This window comes from Arachis stenosperma, chromosome 6 (assembly GCF_014773155.1).
Source record: "Arachis stenosperma cultivar V10309 chromosome 6, arast.V10309.gnm1.PFL2, whole genome shotgun sequence".
In the NCBI taxonomy this organism is placed as follows: domain Eukaryota; kingdom Viridiplantae; phylum Streptophyta; class Magnoliopsida; order Fabales; family Fabaceae; genus Arachis; species Arachis stenosperma.
In genome coordinates this window covers 43,842,380-43,855,336 of record NC_080382.1, presented here as the reverse complement: position 1 = coordinate 43,855,336, position 12,957 = coordinate 43,842,380, and the positions used below count along the sequence as shown (strand labels likewise).

Here is a 12,957-nt window from a genome sequence, read left to right as displayed (position 1 = left end):
ACTAATTTTTGGTTTTTCAAAATTTCAATAAATTTTGCTTTGGAGATATGAGAGTTAAGAGTTCACCTTCATAGGAGGGATTTATCAATGCTTCATATATTAAATTAACAATGTCATCCAAATGAAGGAAAACCTGTACAAAAAGAAAGAAAAATAACTTAATTATGGCGCCTTTCTAAAATTAAGACGCAGCCGGGAACCAATCAATAACAGCTAGAAGATGCGGGATATACCATTGTTTTCCAGAGCCTATAGGTCCACCAGCAAACATCTTGAAGAGAGGTATCAATTTAGTTATAGAAGATTAAACACACAAAAATATAATGAATTTTAGGAACTGCAGATAGTATTCAAGTTTAATAGTATTTTAAACATCTGTATGTTCTTACCTCGGCCAAGTAATCATTTCCTGATGGACTTTGTTCATCAAACACTTGTGTTTCACTGGTGCCTGAACAGTAAAAAGAAGTGAAAGACATTTTATATGTAAAATCATGCATACTTCTCTATCAATTCAAGTGATTCTAAAGAGTGGACCAAAGCAGTTAACAATCAATCAATAAGCAAGAAAATAATCGACCAATAGAGAAAAAGATTTGGCATATGAACATACCATAGTAAACAACAGCTGTTGCACTAACGAAAACTTTAGGTCGAATATCCTCTAGTGCACTGTTTATCAATTCTACAACCTTTGCTATTAAATGGATAGGTCAGAGGAAGAGTAAGCAATTTCTTGTAAGTAAAACTTACTTAACTTGATGCACATATATTTGTCAAGAAAAATATACATATAAAAAGGTTTATTTTCAATTTGTACCATCAGGAATCATATGCTTACTTTTGATGTCACTCTAATCTTACTCTGCTTGATTTCTGTTTTTATCTACAGAATTAAAATGAGTGTTGGGAAGATGTCTATTATCTCTTAATAACTAAAACTCTATGAATCTTTAAGTTAATACAATCCAATATTGACAGTGATAGGAACAAGGCAATAACCTCCGAAGACCATCTGGTACTTATGGGCATTCCGCCAAGTTAACCACCCCTATTGAGCCCTGAATGCTATTCTTCCATTTCGACTCCTCCGCAATCTTAATTCCTGGAAAGTCTTTTACTGGAAGGACAAGGCAAAGTTAACCAAAAAGAAAAAATGCTTTAGAAGAAAAATAAAAGAAAAATAAGTAGTAGGAAGCAATTGTCGACAATAGTAGAGATTTAATCTCACAAAATGAGAAATGGATAACTTATATTTCACTATGTAGTCGCTGAGAGAATACCAAACTCATTTAGTAGCTAGCCACCTGGCATGTTTGAGGATATTCACATAGAAGACAAAGTATAATAGTACAATGACATTAACTGAGAAAACAAACCTTTCGCACAACAATGAAATCACCGTTTGAAAAGCTCAACTCCTTTTCTGATTCGGCACTAAAAGAATGCATTGCCTTCAAGATGGCTGCAAAGTTAACTTGCAAGAGAAGTGTTGACTTAGCAATAAGCATTAGAATAATCTCCTTTCACTCCTAATATTATATTAAAATATAAGCCAAATTATGAAGATCATTACCCAAAGTTCCATTCAGAACATATGTAGGGACCAATTTGGAGATTAACATAAAGTCCAGCTTGTTACACTACCTTGACGAACTTAACTAAGTTGTACCTATCCTCGAAAAAATACTGAAATATTTTGAAAGCAAAAGTATATTAGTTTTAATTTCTTTCCAATTCTTTTTCAAATGAAAGAATAAAAACCCTGCAAATTTTTTGGAAAGTGAATTACTTTTCCTGGAGAAGGTTCATGGCCATTCCAAAACACATAAGTTTGAATAAAATCCAACCCTCCCTCTTTAGCTTTTTGAATAAGCTCTGGCCACATCTACATGCATTTCCCCATCAATGAACAATGAGAAAATACAATTAAAAAGAATGATTAATAAAAGAAAAACATAATTAAGAAAGAAAGTACCTGAGGTGTGCTTCTAGGGTAGTGTATAGAACCAGAAAACAGAATCATTCTCTGCCCATTAACAACAATTGCTTTATGATCATATGTAATAGAAGCTGTCACTACATGAACTCAGTACAAACATAACACCATCACACAAAGCTTCTTCCCACTCATCACCAAACTCTCCATTTTCTCTTCTCTTATCAACACATTCAAACTAAAAACAAAACATGAAAAGCTGTTTCTTTTTCTATTTTTTTTAGATTTGAGAGGCTTTAACTATGGCTGGTGAAGGAACATGGTGAAACTTAGAAGCTCCCAAATTGTTTATATACGTTTGAAGATCCAAAGCAACTGCTAAGGTACTGGACCCCACACGCAACTGCTACTTATACATTCTCAGATAGAGTGACATCAAATTAAGTAGTATAATGTTTGTTCTCTTTAATAGACATTGAGTAAAGCAAAATAAAAAGATAGTAATTATTTGGATATATAGAAAACTAAAATTGGGTATATGATGATTAGATTTTTGACGGTTTAGAATTTCATTATTGAAATCTCGTTGAAGTATAGTCTCTAAACCAACAATAATCCTCTCATGCAAAAATTTGTTTGTCACAAGTACAAACCCCTAAAATCTATAAACCAAAGTATTTAAACCTCGGGTCGTTCTCCCTAGGAATTACAATAAAGTGTCTTGTTATTGCTTGTGAGTTATTTTTGGGGTTTTGATAAGAGGCATGAAAGATAAATGGCAAGAAAGTAAACTAATGGCTAAAAAGGTCTTGACAAGGGTTGGTGGTCAAGGATCTCTATCCTAATCACTAACCACAATATGAGAATTGGCAAGGATTAATCTCATTAAATCATCCTCTAACTAGTAGTAAAGGAAAGTCAAATGAGCTATATCAATCCTAGTCCATAAGTCCTAACTCTCCACTAATTCAATTAGTGAGAACTAGAGTAAATGGCTCCCAATCATCAATTACTTGGACATTAGTAATTCAAGAGTTCCTAAGTTACCTTTCCAAGCCAAGAGTATAAAATTCTACTCTAAAATCCAACCAAGCATTTCATCAAACACTTGGAAGGCATAAAAGGAAAGCATAGTAAAATTGCAAGAAAAGTAAATCTACACTACTCAATTGCAAGGAATTAAACAACAACAAATCAAATGAACACAATTATTATGAATTACCTCTAATTGAATTGAAAGAGAATAAGAAGAACAAAAGTAGATCTACAACAAAGTATAAGAACAACATAAAGGAAATTACAACAAAAGGATAGATGAAGATGAATGTAACAACAAGGAATTGAAAGGTAGAAGTAGAAGAAAGCAAAGATTAAAACCTAGATCTAAGAACTAATCCTAATCCTAATCCTAATTCTAGAGAGAAGAGAGAGCGTCTCTCTCTAGAAACTAACTAAAAGCTAAACTAAAACTAATTGGTAACTAACATCTAAAGTATGAAAGTATGTTGATTCCTCTTTAATCCTTGGCTTAAATAGCATCAGAAATGAGTTGGATTGGGCCCACAAGGCTTCTAAAATCGCTGGCCACGTTTTGCTTCAAGTGAACCAGGTGGCAGCAACGGCGCGTGCGTGTACTATGCGCGTGCGCGCCACCATACGTGTAGCAACTATGGCAAATCTTATATCATTTCGAAACCCCGGATGTTAGCTTTCTAACCCAACTGGAACCGCATCATTTGGACCTCTGTAGCTCAAGTTATGGTCGTTTAAGTGCGAAGAGGTCGGCCTGACAGCTTTCCGGTTCTTTCATTTCTTCATGAGTTCTCCAACTTTTTATGCTTCTTTCTTCATTCTCTTGATCCAATCTTTGCCTCCTAAACCTTAAATCACTTAACAAACATATCAAGGCATCTAATGGAATCAAGGAGAATTAGATTTAGCTATTTTAAGACCTAAAAAGCATGTTTTCACTCTTAAGCACAATTAAAGGAGAAGTTATAAAACCATGCTATTTCATTGAATAAATGTGGGTAAAAGGTCATAAAATCCCTTAAATGAAGCATAAGATAAACCCTACAAATGGGGTTTATCAGTATACAAAGTAATAAAATGATAAAAAAAATTAAATTATGACAGGTTTAAGTTTAGCAAGAAAGTCATGCTTCTCATGGTGGTTTATAATTTCAAACCGATCTCATTAACCGCATGAAAAATACTCCAATTATTACTAATTAAGAAGGCCCAAAGTTTGATTTAGTGGCTTTATTAGTTCACTCAGGAATTTTCTTCACTCTTGCACACCAAGAGCCTGGCTGTTCTAAAAAAATAGGTAGGTAAATGAGCATTGGAATTTGGAATCGGTAGCAGCAAGTCTTATTAATGAATCTGAGATTTGATATTAAAATTTTTAATTGTAGTTGATAAGAAGAAAGATGGTTAAAAGTGTCGAAGAAAGCATAAAGCAGAAAGCCAGCAAATCAGAAATCTATGGGAATCTGCAGGCTGTGTTTATAGAAATGGATAGCACTCAAGATATAAGCATAAGCCTTCAAACCTTGTCCCAACTAAAGAATAAATAAGTTCATATTATTCATCTTGAATTATGATTTAACAGAATCATTCAGTGGCCAAAGAACTACTGAATTAAAAGAGATTGTCCTAAATGGTGAAGATAAAGGAGAAAATGGTGCACGAAATTGTGATCATCAACAATGGCTCCAATAACTTGGTAGCGCTCTCAAACGTGAATCACACTTAGTCACAACTCCGCACAACTAACCAGCAAGTGCATTGGGTCGTCCAAGTGATACCTTACGTGGGTAAGGGTCGATCCCACGGAGATTGTTGGTATGAAGCAAGCTATGGTCATCTTGTAAATCTCAGTTAGGCGGATAATAATTGATTATGGAGTTTTTGAATAATAATAATAAATAAAACATAAATAAAGATAGAAATACTTATGTAAATCATTGGTGAGAATTTCGGATAAGTACATGGAGATAAATTGTCCCTGTTGGATCTCTACTTTCCTACTGCCTTCCCACAATCCTTCTTACTCCTTTCCATGGCAAGCTGTATGTAGGGCATCACCGTTGTCAATGGCTACATCCCATCCTCTCAGTGAAAATGGTCCAAATGCTCTGTCACAGTACGTCTAATCATCTGTCGGTTCTCGATCATGTTGGAATAGAATCCCTTGATTCTTTTACGTTTGTCATCACGCCTAGCAATCGTGAGTTTGAAGCTCATCACAGTCATTCAATCCCGGAATCCTACTCGGAATACCACAGACAAGGTTAGACTTTCCGGATTCCCATGAATGCCACCATCAATTCTAGCTTATACCACGAAGATTCTGATTAAGGAATCCAAGAGATATGCGCCCGGTCTAAGGTAGAACGGAAGTGGTTGTCAGTGCGCGCATTCATTGGTGAGAATGATGATGAGTGTCATGGATCATCACATTTTATCAAGTTGAAGTGCAACAAATATCTTAGAATAAGAATAAGTCGAATTGAATAAAAAATAGAAGTAATTGCATTAAAACTCGAGGTACAGCAGAGCTCCACACCCTTAATCTATGGTGTGTAGAAACTCCACCGTTGAAAATACATAAGTGATGAAGGTCCAGGCATGGCCGAGAGGCCAGCTCCCAAAACGTGATCACAGGATCAAAAATACAATCCAGGATGTCTAATATGATAATAAAAGGTTCTATTTATACTAGACTAGCTACTAGGGTTTACAAAAGTAAGTAATTGATGCATAAATCCACTTCCGGGGCCTACTTGGTGTGTGCTTGGGCTGAGCTTGATCCATCCACGAGCTGAGGCTTCTTTTGGAGTTGAACGCCAAGTTGTAACGTGTTTTTGGCGTTCAACTCTGGTTCGTGACATGTTTCTGGCGTTTGACTCCAGAATGCAGCATGAAACTGGCGTTGAGCACCAGTTTACGTCATCTAATCTCAAATAAAGTATAGACTATTATATATTGCTGGAAAGCTCTGGATGTCTACTTTCCAACTCTGTTAAGAGCGCGCCATTTGAAGTTCTGTAACTCCAGAAAATCCATTTTGAGTGCAGGGAGGTCAGAATCCAACAACATTAGCAGTCCTTTGTCAGCCTTCTTTTAGAGTTTTGCTCAGGTCCCTCAATTTCAGCCAGAAAATACCTGAGATCACAGAAAAACACACAAACTCATAGTAAAGTCCAGAAATATGAATTTAACATAAAAACTAATGAAAACATCCCTAAAAGTAGCTAAATCCTACTAAAAACTACCTAAAAACAATGCCAAAAAGCGTATAAATTATCCGCTCATCATAACACCAAACTTAAATTGTTGCTTGTCCCCAAGCAACTGAAAATCAATTAGGATAAAAAGAAGAGAATATACTATAAATCCCAAAATATCAATGAATATTAGTTCTAATTAGATGAGCGGGACTTATAGCTTTTTGCTTCTGAATAGTTTTGGCATCTCACTTTTTCCTTTGAAGTTCAAAATGATTGGCTTCTATAGGAACTTAGAATTTTAGATTGTGTTATTGATTCTCCTAGTTAAGTATGTTGATTCTTGAACACAGCTACTTTTGTGAGTCTTGGCCGTGGCCCTAAGCATTGTGTTTTCCAGTATTACCACCGGATACATAAATGCCACAGACACATGACTGGGTGAACCTTTTCAGATTGTGACTCAGCTTTGCTAAAGTCCCCAGTTAGAGGTGTCCAGAGCTCTTAAGCATACTCTTTTTGCTTTGGATCACGACTTTAACCACTCAGTCTCAAGCTTTTCACTTGGACCTGCATGCCACAAGTACATGGTTAGGGACAACTTGATTTAGCCGCTTAGGCTTGGATTTTATTTCCTTGGGCCCTCCTATCCATTGATGCTCAAAGCCTTGGATCCTTTTTACCCTTGCCTTTTGGTTTTAAGGGCTGTTGGCTTTTTCTGCTTGCTTTTTCTTTTTCTTTTATTTTTTTCGCGGCCCTTTTTTTTCGCAAGCTTTGTTCTTCACTGCTTTTTCTTGCTTCAAGAATCAATTTTATGATTTTTCAGATTGTCAATAACATTTCTCTTTGTTCATCATTCTTTCAAGAGCCAACAACTTTAACATTCATAAACAACAAGATAAAAAATATGCACTGTTCAAGCATTCATTCAGAAAGTAAAAAGTATTGTCACCACATCAATATAATTAAACTAAATTAAAGGATAAATTCGAAATTCATGTACTTCTTGTTCTTTTGAATTAGAAACATTTTTTCATTTAAGAAAGGTGAAGGATTCATGGAATTATTCATAGCCTTAATACATAGACACAAGACACTAATGATCATGAAGTAGAGACACAAAACATAAACAAACATATAGCATAAAAATTGAAAAACAGAGAAATAAGAATAAGGAATGAATCCACCTTAGTGGCGTCTTCTTCTTGAAGAACCAATGATGTCCTTAAGCTCTTCTATGTCCCTTCCTTGCCTTTGTTGCTCCTCCCTCATTGCTCTTTGATCTTCTCTAATTTCATGGAGAATGATGGAGTGCTCTTGATGTTCCACCCTTAATTGATCCACATTGTAACTCAAATCTTCTAGAGAAGTGTTGAGTTATTCCCAGTAGTTATTTGGAGGAAAATGCATCCCTTGATGTCTCTCAGGGATTTCTTGATGATGAACTTCCTCATGCATCTCTTGAGATCTGTGGATGGTCTCTCTTGTTTGCTCCATCCTCTTCTTAGTGATGGGCTTTGGAGATGAATCTTTCCATCTTCCATGACTCGGAGGTGGAAGCTTTTGTCTTCCCTTTCCCTTTTCTAGAGGTTTCTCTAGCCTTAGGTGCCATCAATGGTTATGGAAAAACAAAAAGCTATGCTTTTACCACACTAAACTTAGAATGTTGCTCGCCCTCGAGCAAAGAAAAAAGAGTGGAAGGAGAAAAAGCAGATATGGAGGAGATGGAGGGATGTGTGTATTCGGCTATATGGGTGGGATTGGGTGGGAAAGAGATTTTGAATTTTGAAGGTAGGTGGGGTGTATGGGGAAGAGTGGATGGATGTGAGTGGTGAATGGAAAATAGAAGGGATGACCATGAATGGAGAGAGAGAGGGCGAGGTAGGTGGGGATCCTGTGAAGTCCACAGGACCTGAGGTGATCCTGTGGGGTCCACAGATTCTGAGGTGTCAAGGATTTACATCCCTGCAACAATTAGGCATGTAAAATGCCTTTGCATGCAATTCTGGCGTTTAAACGCCGAAGTGATGCATGTTCTGGGCGTTCAACGCCCATGTGCAGCATGTTTCTGGCATTGAACGCCAGTTCCATGCTTGTTTCTGGCGTTCAGTGCCAGCTTTCCTCAGGGTGTATTCCTGGTGTTTGAATGCCAGGATGTTGCTTGTTTCTGGCGTTCAGCGCCAGATCCATGCTCTGTTCTGGCGTTGAACGCCAGCCAGATGCTCCTTACTGGCGTTTAAACGCCAGTAAGTCTTTCCTATAGGGTGTGATTTTTCTTTTGCTGTTTTTGATTCTGTTTTTAATTTTTATATTTTTTTCGTGACTCCATATGATCATGAACCTAATAAAACACAAAATAACAAAAAAATAAAATTAGATAAATAAAAATTGGGTTGCCTCCCAACAAGTGCTCTTTTAATGTCACTAGCTTGACAGTGGGCTCTCATGGAGCCTTTAGAGAAGTTCAGACCACGATGAAGTCCTCCCAACACCAAACTTAGAGTTTGAGTGTGGGGTCTTCTCAACACCAAACTTAGAGTTTGGTTGTGGCCTCCCAACACCAAACTTAGAGTTTAACTGTGGGGGCTCTTTTTGACTATGTACTGAGAGAAGCTTTTCATGCTTTCTCTCCAGTGTTACAGAGGGATGGCCATGTGCCTTAAACACAAGGTAGTCCCCATTCAATTGAAGGACTAATTCTCCTCTGTTAACATCTATCACAGCTTCTGCTGTGGCTAGGAAAGGTTTTCCCAGGATGATGCATTCATCCTCCTCCTTCCTAGTGTCTAAGATGATGAAATCAGCAGGGATGTAAAGGCCCTCAACCTTCACTAACACGTCCTCTACTAATCCATAAGCTTGTCTTACTGACTTGTCTGCCAATTGTAATGAGAATAAGGTAGGCTGTACCTCAATGATCCCTAGCTTCTCCATTACAGAGAGTGGCATAAGATTTATGCCTGACCCTAGGTCACATAGAGCCTTGTTAAAGGTCATGGTGCCTATGGTACATGGTATTAAGAATTTTCTAGGATCTTGTCTCTTTTGAGGTAGAGTTTGCTGAACCCATGTATCTAGTTCACTAATGAGCAAGGGAGGTTAACCTTCCCAAGTCTCATTACCAAACAATTTGGCATTCAGCTTCATGATAGCTCCTAGATATTGAGCAACTTGCTCTCCAGTTACATCTTCATCCTCTTCAGAGGAAGAATAGTCTTCAGAGCTCATGAATGGCAGAAGAAGGTTTAATGGAATCTCTATGGCCTCTATATGAGCCTCAGATTCCTTTAGGTCCTCAATAGGGAACTCCTTCTTGGTTGGGGGACGTCCCATGAGGTCTTCCTCATTGGGATTCACGTCCTCCCCCTCCTCTTTGCATTCGGCCATATTGACTATGTCAATGACCTTGCACTCTCTTTTTGGACTTTCTTCAATATTGCTTGGGAGAGTACTAGGAGGGGTTTCAGTGATTTTCTTACTCAGCTGGCCCACTTGTGCCTCCAAATTTCTGATGGAGGATCTTGTTTCACTCATGAAACTTAAAGTGGCCTTAGACAGATCAGAGACTATATTTGATAAGTTAGAGGAGCTTTATTCAGAATTCTCTATCTGTTGCTGAGAAGATGATGGAAAAGGTTTGCTATTGCTAAACATGTTTCTTCCACCATTATTAAAGCCATGTTGAGGCTTTTGTTGATCCTTCCATGAGAAATTTGGATGATTTCTCCATGATGAATTATAGGTGTTTCCATAAGGTTCACCCATGTAATTTACCTCTGCCATTGTAGGGTTCTCAGGATCATAAGCTTCTTCTTCAGAAGATGCCTCTTTAGTACTGTTGGATGCATTTTGCCATCCATTCAGACTTTGAGAAATCATGTTGACTTGCTGAGTTAACACTTTGTTCTGAGCTAATATGGCATTCAGAGCATCAATTTCAAGAACTCCCTTCCTCTGAGGCGTCCCATTATTCACAGAATTCCTCTCAGAAGTGTACATGAATTGGTTATTTACAACCATGTCAATAAGTTCTTGAGCTTCTGCAGGCGTTTTCTTTAGGTGAATGGATCCACCTGCAGAGTGGTCCAATGACATCTTGGAAAACTCAGGTAGACCATAATAGAATATATCTATTATGGTCCATTCTGAAAACATGTCAGAAGGACACTTTTTGGTCATCTGCTTGTATCTTTCCCAAGCTTCATAGAGGGATTCACCATCTTTTTGCTTGAAGGTCTGAACATCCACTCTAAGCTTGCTCAGCTTTTGAGGAGGAAAGAATTTGCCCAAGAAGGCCATGACCAGCTTATCCCAGGAGTCCAAGCTATCTTTAGGTTGTGAGTCCAACCATGTTCTAGCTCTGTCTCTTACAGCAAAAGGGAAAAGCATGAGCCTGTAGACTTCAGGATCTACTCCATTAGTCTTAACAGTCTCACAAATCTTCAAGAACTCAGTTAAAAACTGATAAGGATCTTCAGATGGAAGTCCATGAAACTTGCAGTTCTGTTGCATTAAAGCAACTAATTGAGGTTTCAGCTAAAAACTTTTTGCTCCAATGGCAGGAATTGAGATTCTTCTTCCATCAAACTTGGACGTTGGTTTAGTTAAATCACCAAGCATCCTCCTTGCATTATTATTGTTGGGTTCGGCTGCCATCTCCTTTTCTTGTTCGAAAATTTCAGAAAGGTTGCCTCTGGATTGTTGTAATTTAGCTTCTCTTAGTTTCCTCTTTAGAGTCCTTTCAGGTTCTGGATCAGCTTCAACAAGAGTGCCTTTTTCCTTGTTCCTGTTCATATGAAAGAAAAGAGAACAAGAAAAGAAGAGGAATCCTCTATGTCACAGTAAAGAGGATCCTTATTATTAGTAGAAGAAGAAAGGGATAAAAGTGAAGAAGAATCCAAACACAAGGGTGAGGATAGAGGCAGTGATTGGAGATAAAGAGAGGTGAAGAAAAGTGTTAGTAAATAAATAAATAAATAGAAGAAGATGAGAGAGAGAATTCGAAAATTAATTTTGAAAAGGAGTTAATGATTTTTGAAAATTAAAGATGAGAAAGAATTAAAATTAAAATTTAAAACAATTAATTAATTAAAAAGAATTTTTGAAAAAGAAGGAGGTATTTTCGAAAATTAGAGAGGGAAGAGTAGTTAGGTGGTTTTGAAAAAGATAAGAAACAAACAAAAAGTTAATTAGTTAGTTGAAAAAGATATTAAAATCAAATTTGAAAAGATAAGAAGATAAGAAGTTAGATAAGATATTTTGAAATCAAATTTTTGAAAAAGATAAAATTTTGAAAGAGATATGATAAAAAGATAAGATAAAAAGATATGATAAAAAAAATATGGTTGAAAAAGATTTAATTTTTAAAATTAAAATTAATTACTTGACTAACAAGAAACTTAAAAGATATGATTCTAGAATTTAAAGATTGAACCTTTCTTAACAAGAAAGTAACAAACTTCAAATTTTTGAATCAATCATATTACTTGTTAGTAAATTTTCGAAAATTTTGAAATAAAATTAAGGAAAAGATTTTGAAAATAAATTTTAAAAATTTCGAAAATTATAAAAAAATGAAAAAGATTAGATTTTTTGAAAAAGATTTTGAAAAGATAAGATTTTTAAATTTGAAAATTTGACTTGACTTGTAAGAAACAACTAATTTTAAAAATTTTTGACTAAGTCAACTCAAATTTTCGAAAATTATGAGAAAATTAAGGAAAAGATATTTTTTGATTTTTTTTTGAATTTTTAATGATGAGAGAGAAAAACACAAAAATGACCCAAAACATGAAAATTTTGGATCAAAACGCATGATGCATGCAAGAACACTATGAATGTCAAGATGAACATGAAGAACACTTTGAAGATCATGATGAACATCAAGAACATATTTTTGAAAAAAATTTTATGCAAAGAAAACATGCAAGACGCCAAACGTAGAACATGACACGAGACTCAAAGAAGAAACACAAAATATTTTTGGTTTTTATGATTTTATGAATTTTTTTGTATTTTCTTTTATTTTTTTCGAAAACATATAGGAAAAAGAAAATAAGAAATTCAAAATTTTCAATAAGAATTCCAGGAATCTTTCAATATTGGTCTAAAGCTCCAATCCAAGAGTTGGGCATGGCTTAATAGCCAGCCAGTTTTAGAAGATATAAATTAGGCATGCAACAGCTGATATTTCATCCAACTCCATATACATACCCGACCTGTTGACAAGTGGAAGCCTCAATCCAAGGGGATTTGGATATGGCTTTACAGCCAGTCAGGCTTCAACATGTTACCATGAAACTCTAGAATTCATTCTTAAAAATTTTGAAGCCATAGAATAATTTATTAAAAAAAATAATTTTTTCGAAAATAGGGATAAAAATTTTTTGAAAAAATTTTTGAAAACCAAATAAAAAGAAAATTACCTAATCTGAGCAACAAGATGAACCGTCAGTTGTCCATACTCGAACAATCCCCGGTAACGGTGCCAAAAACTTGGTGCACGAAATTGTGATCATCAACAATGGCTCCAATAACTTAGTAGCGCTCTCAAACGTGAATCACACTTAGTCACAACTCCGCACAACTAACCAGCAAGTGCACTGGGTCGTCCAAGTAATACCTTACGTGAGTAAGGGTCGATCCCACGGAGATTGTTGGTATGAAGCAAGCTACGGTCATCTTGTAAATCTTAGTTAGGCGGATAATAATTGATTATGGAGTTTTCGAATAATAATAATAAATAAAACATAAAATAAAGATAGAAATACTTATGTAAATCATTGG

General features: G+C 36.0%; 1 non-coding gene across 1 annotated transcript; it reads left to right on the top strand.

Moving 5' to 3' along the window:
- Positions 1-10,324: 10,324 nt before the first annotated feature.
- On the top strand, positions 10,325-10,428 carry LOC130938531 (small nucleolar RNA R71). The gene has a single exon (XR_009069694.1). It is a non-coding gene; the product is annotated as a small nucleolar RNA R71 (small nucleolar RNA).
- Positions 10,429-12,957: the final 2,529 nt, after the last annotated feature.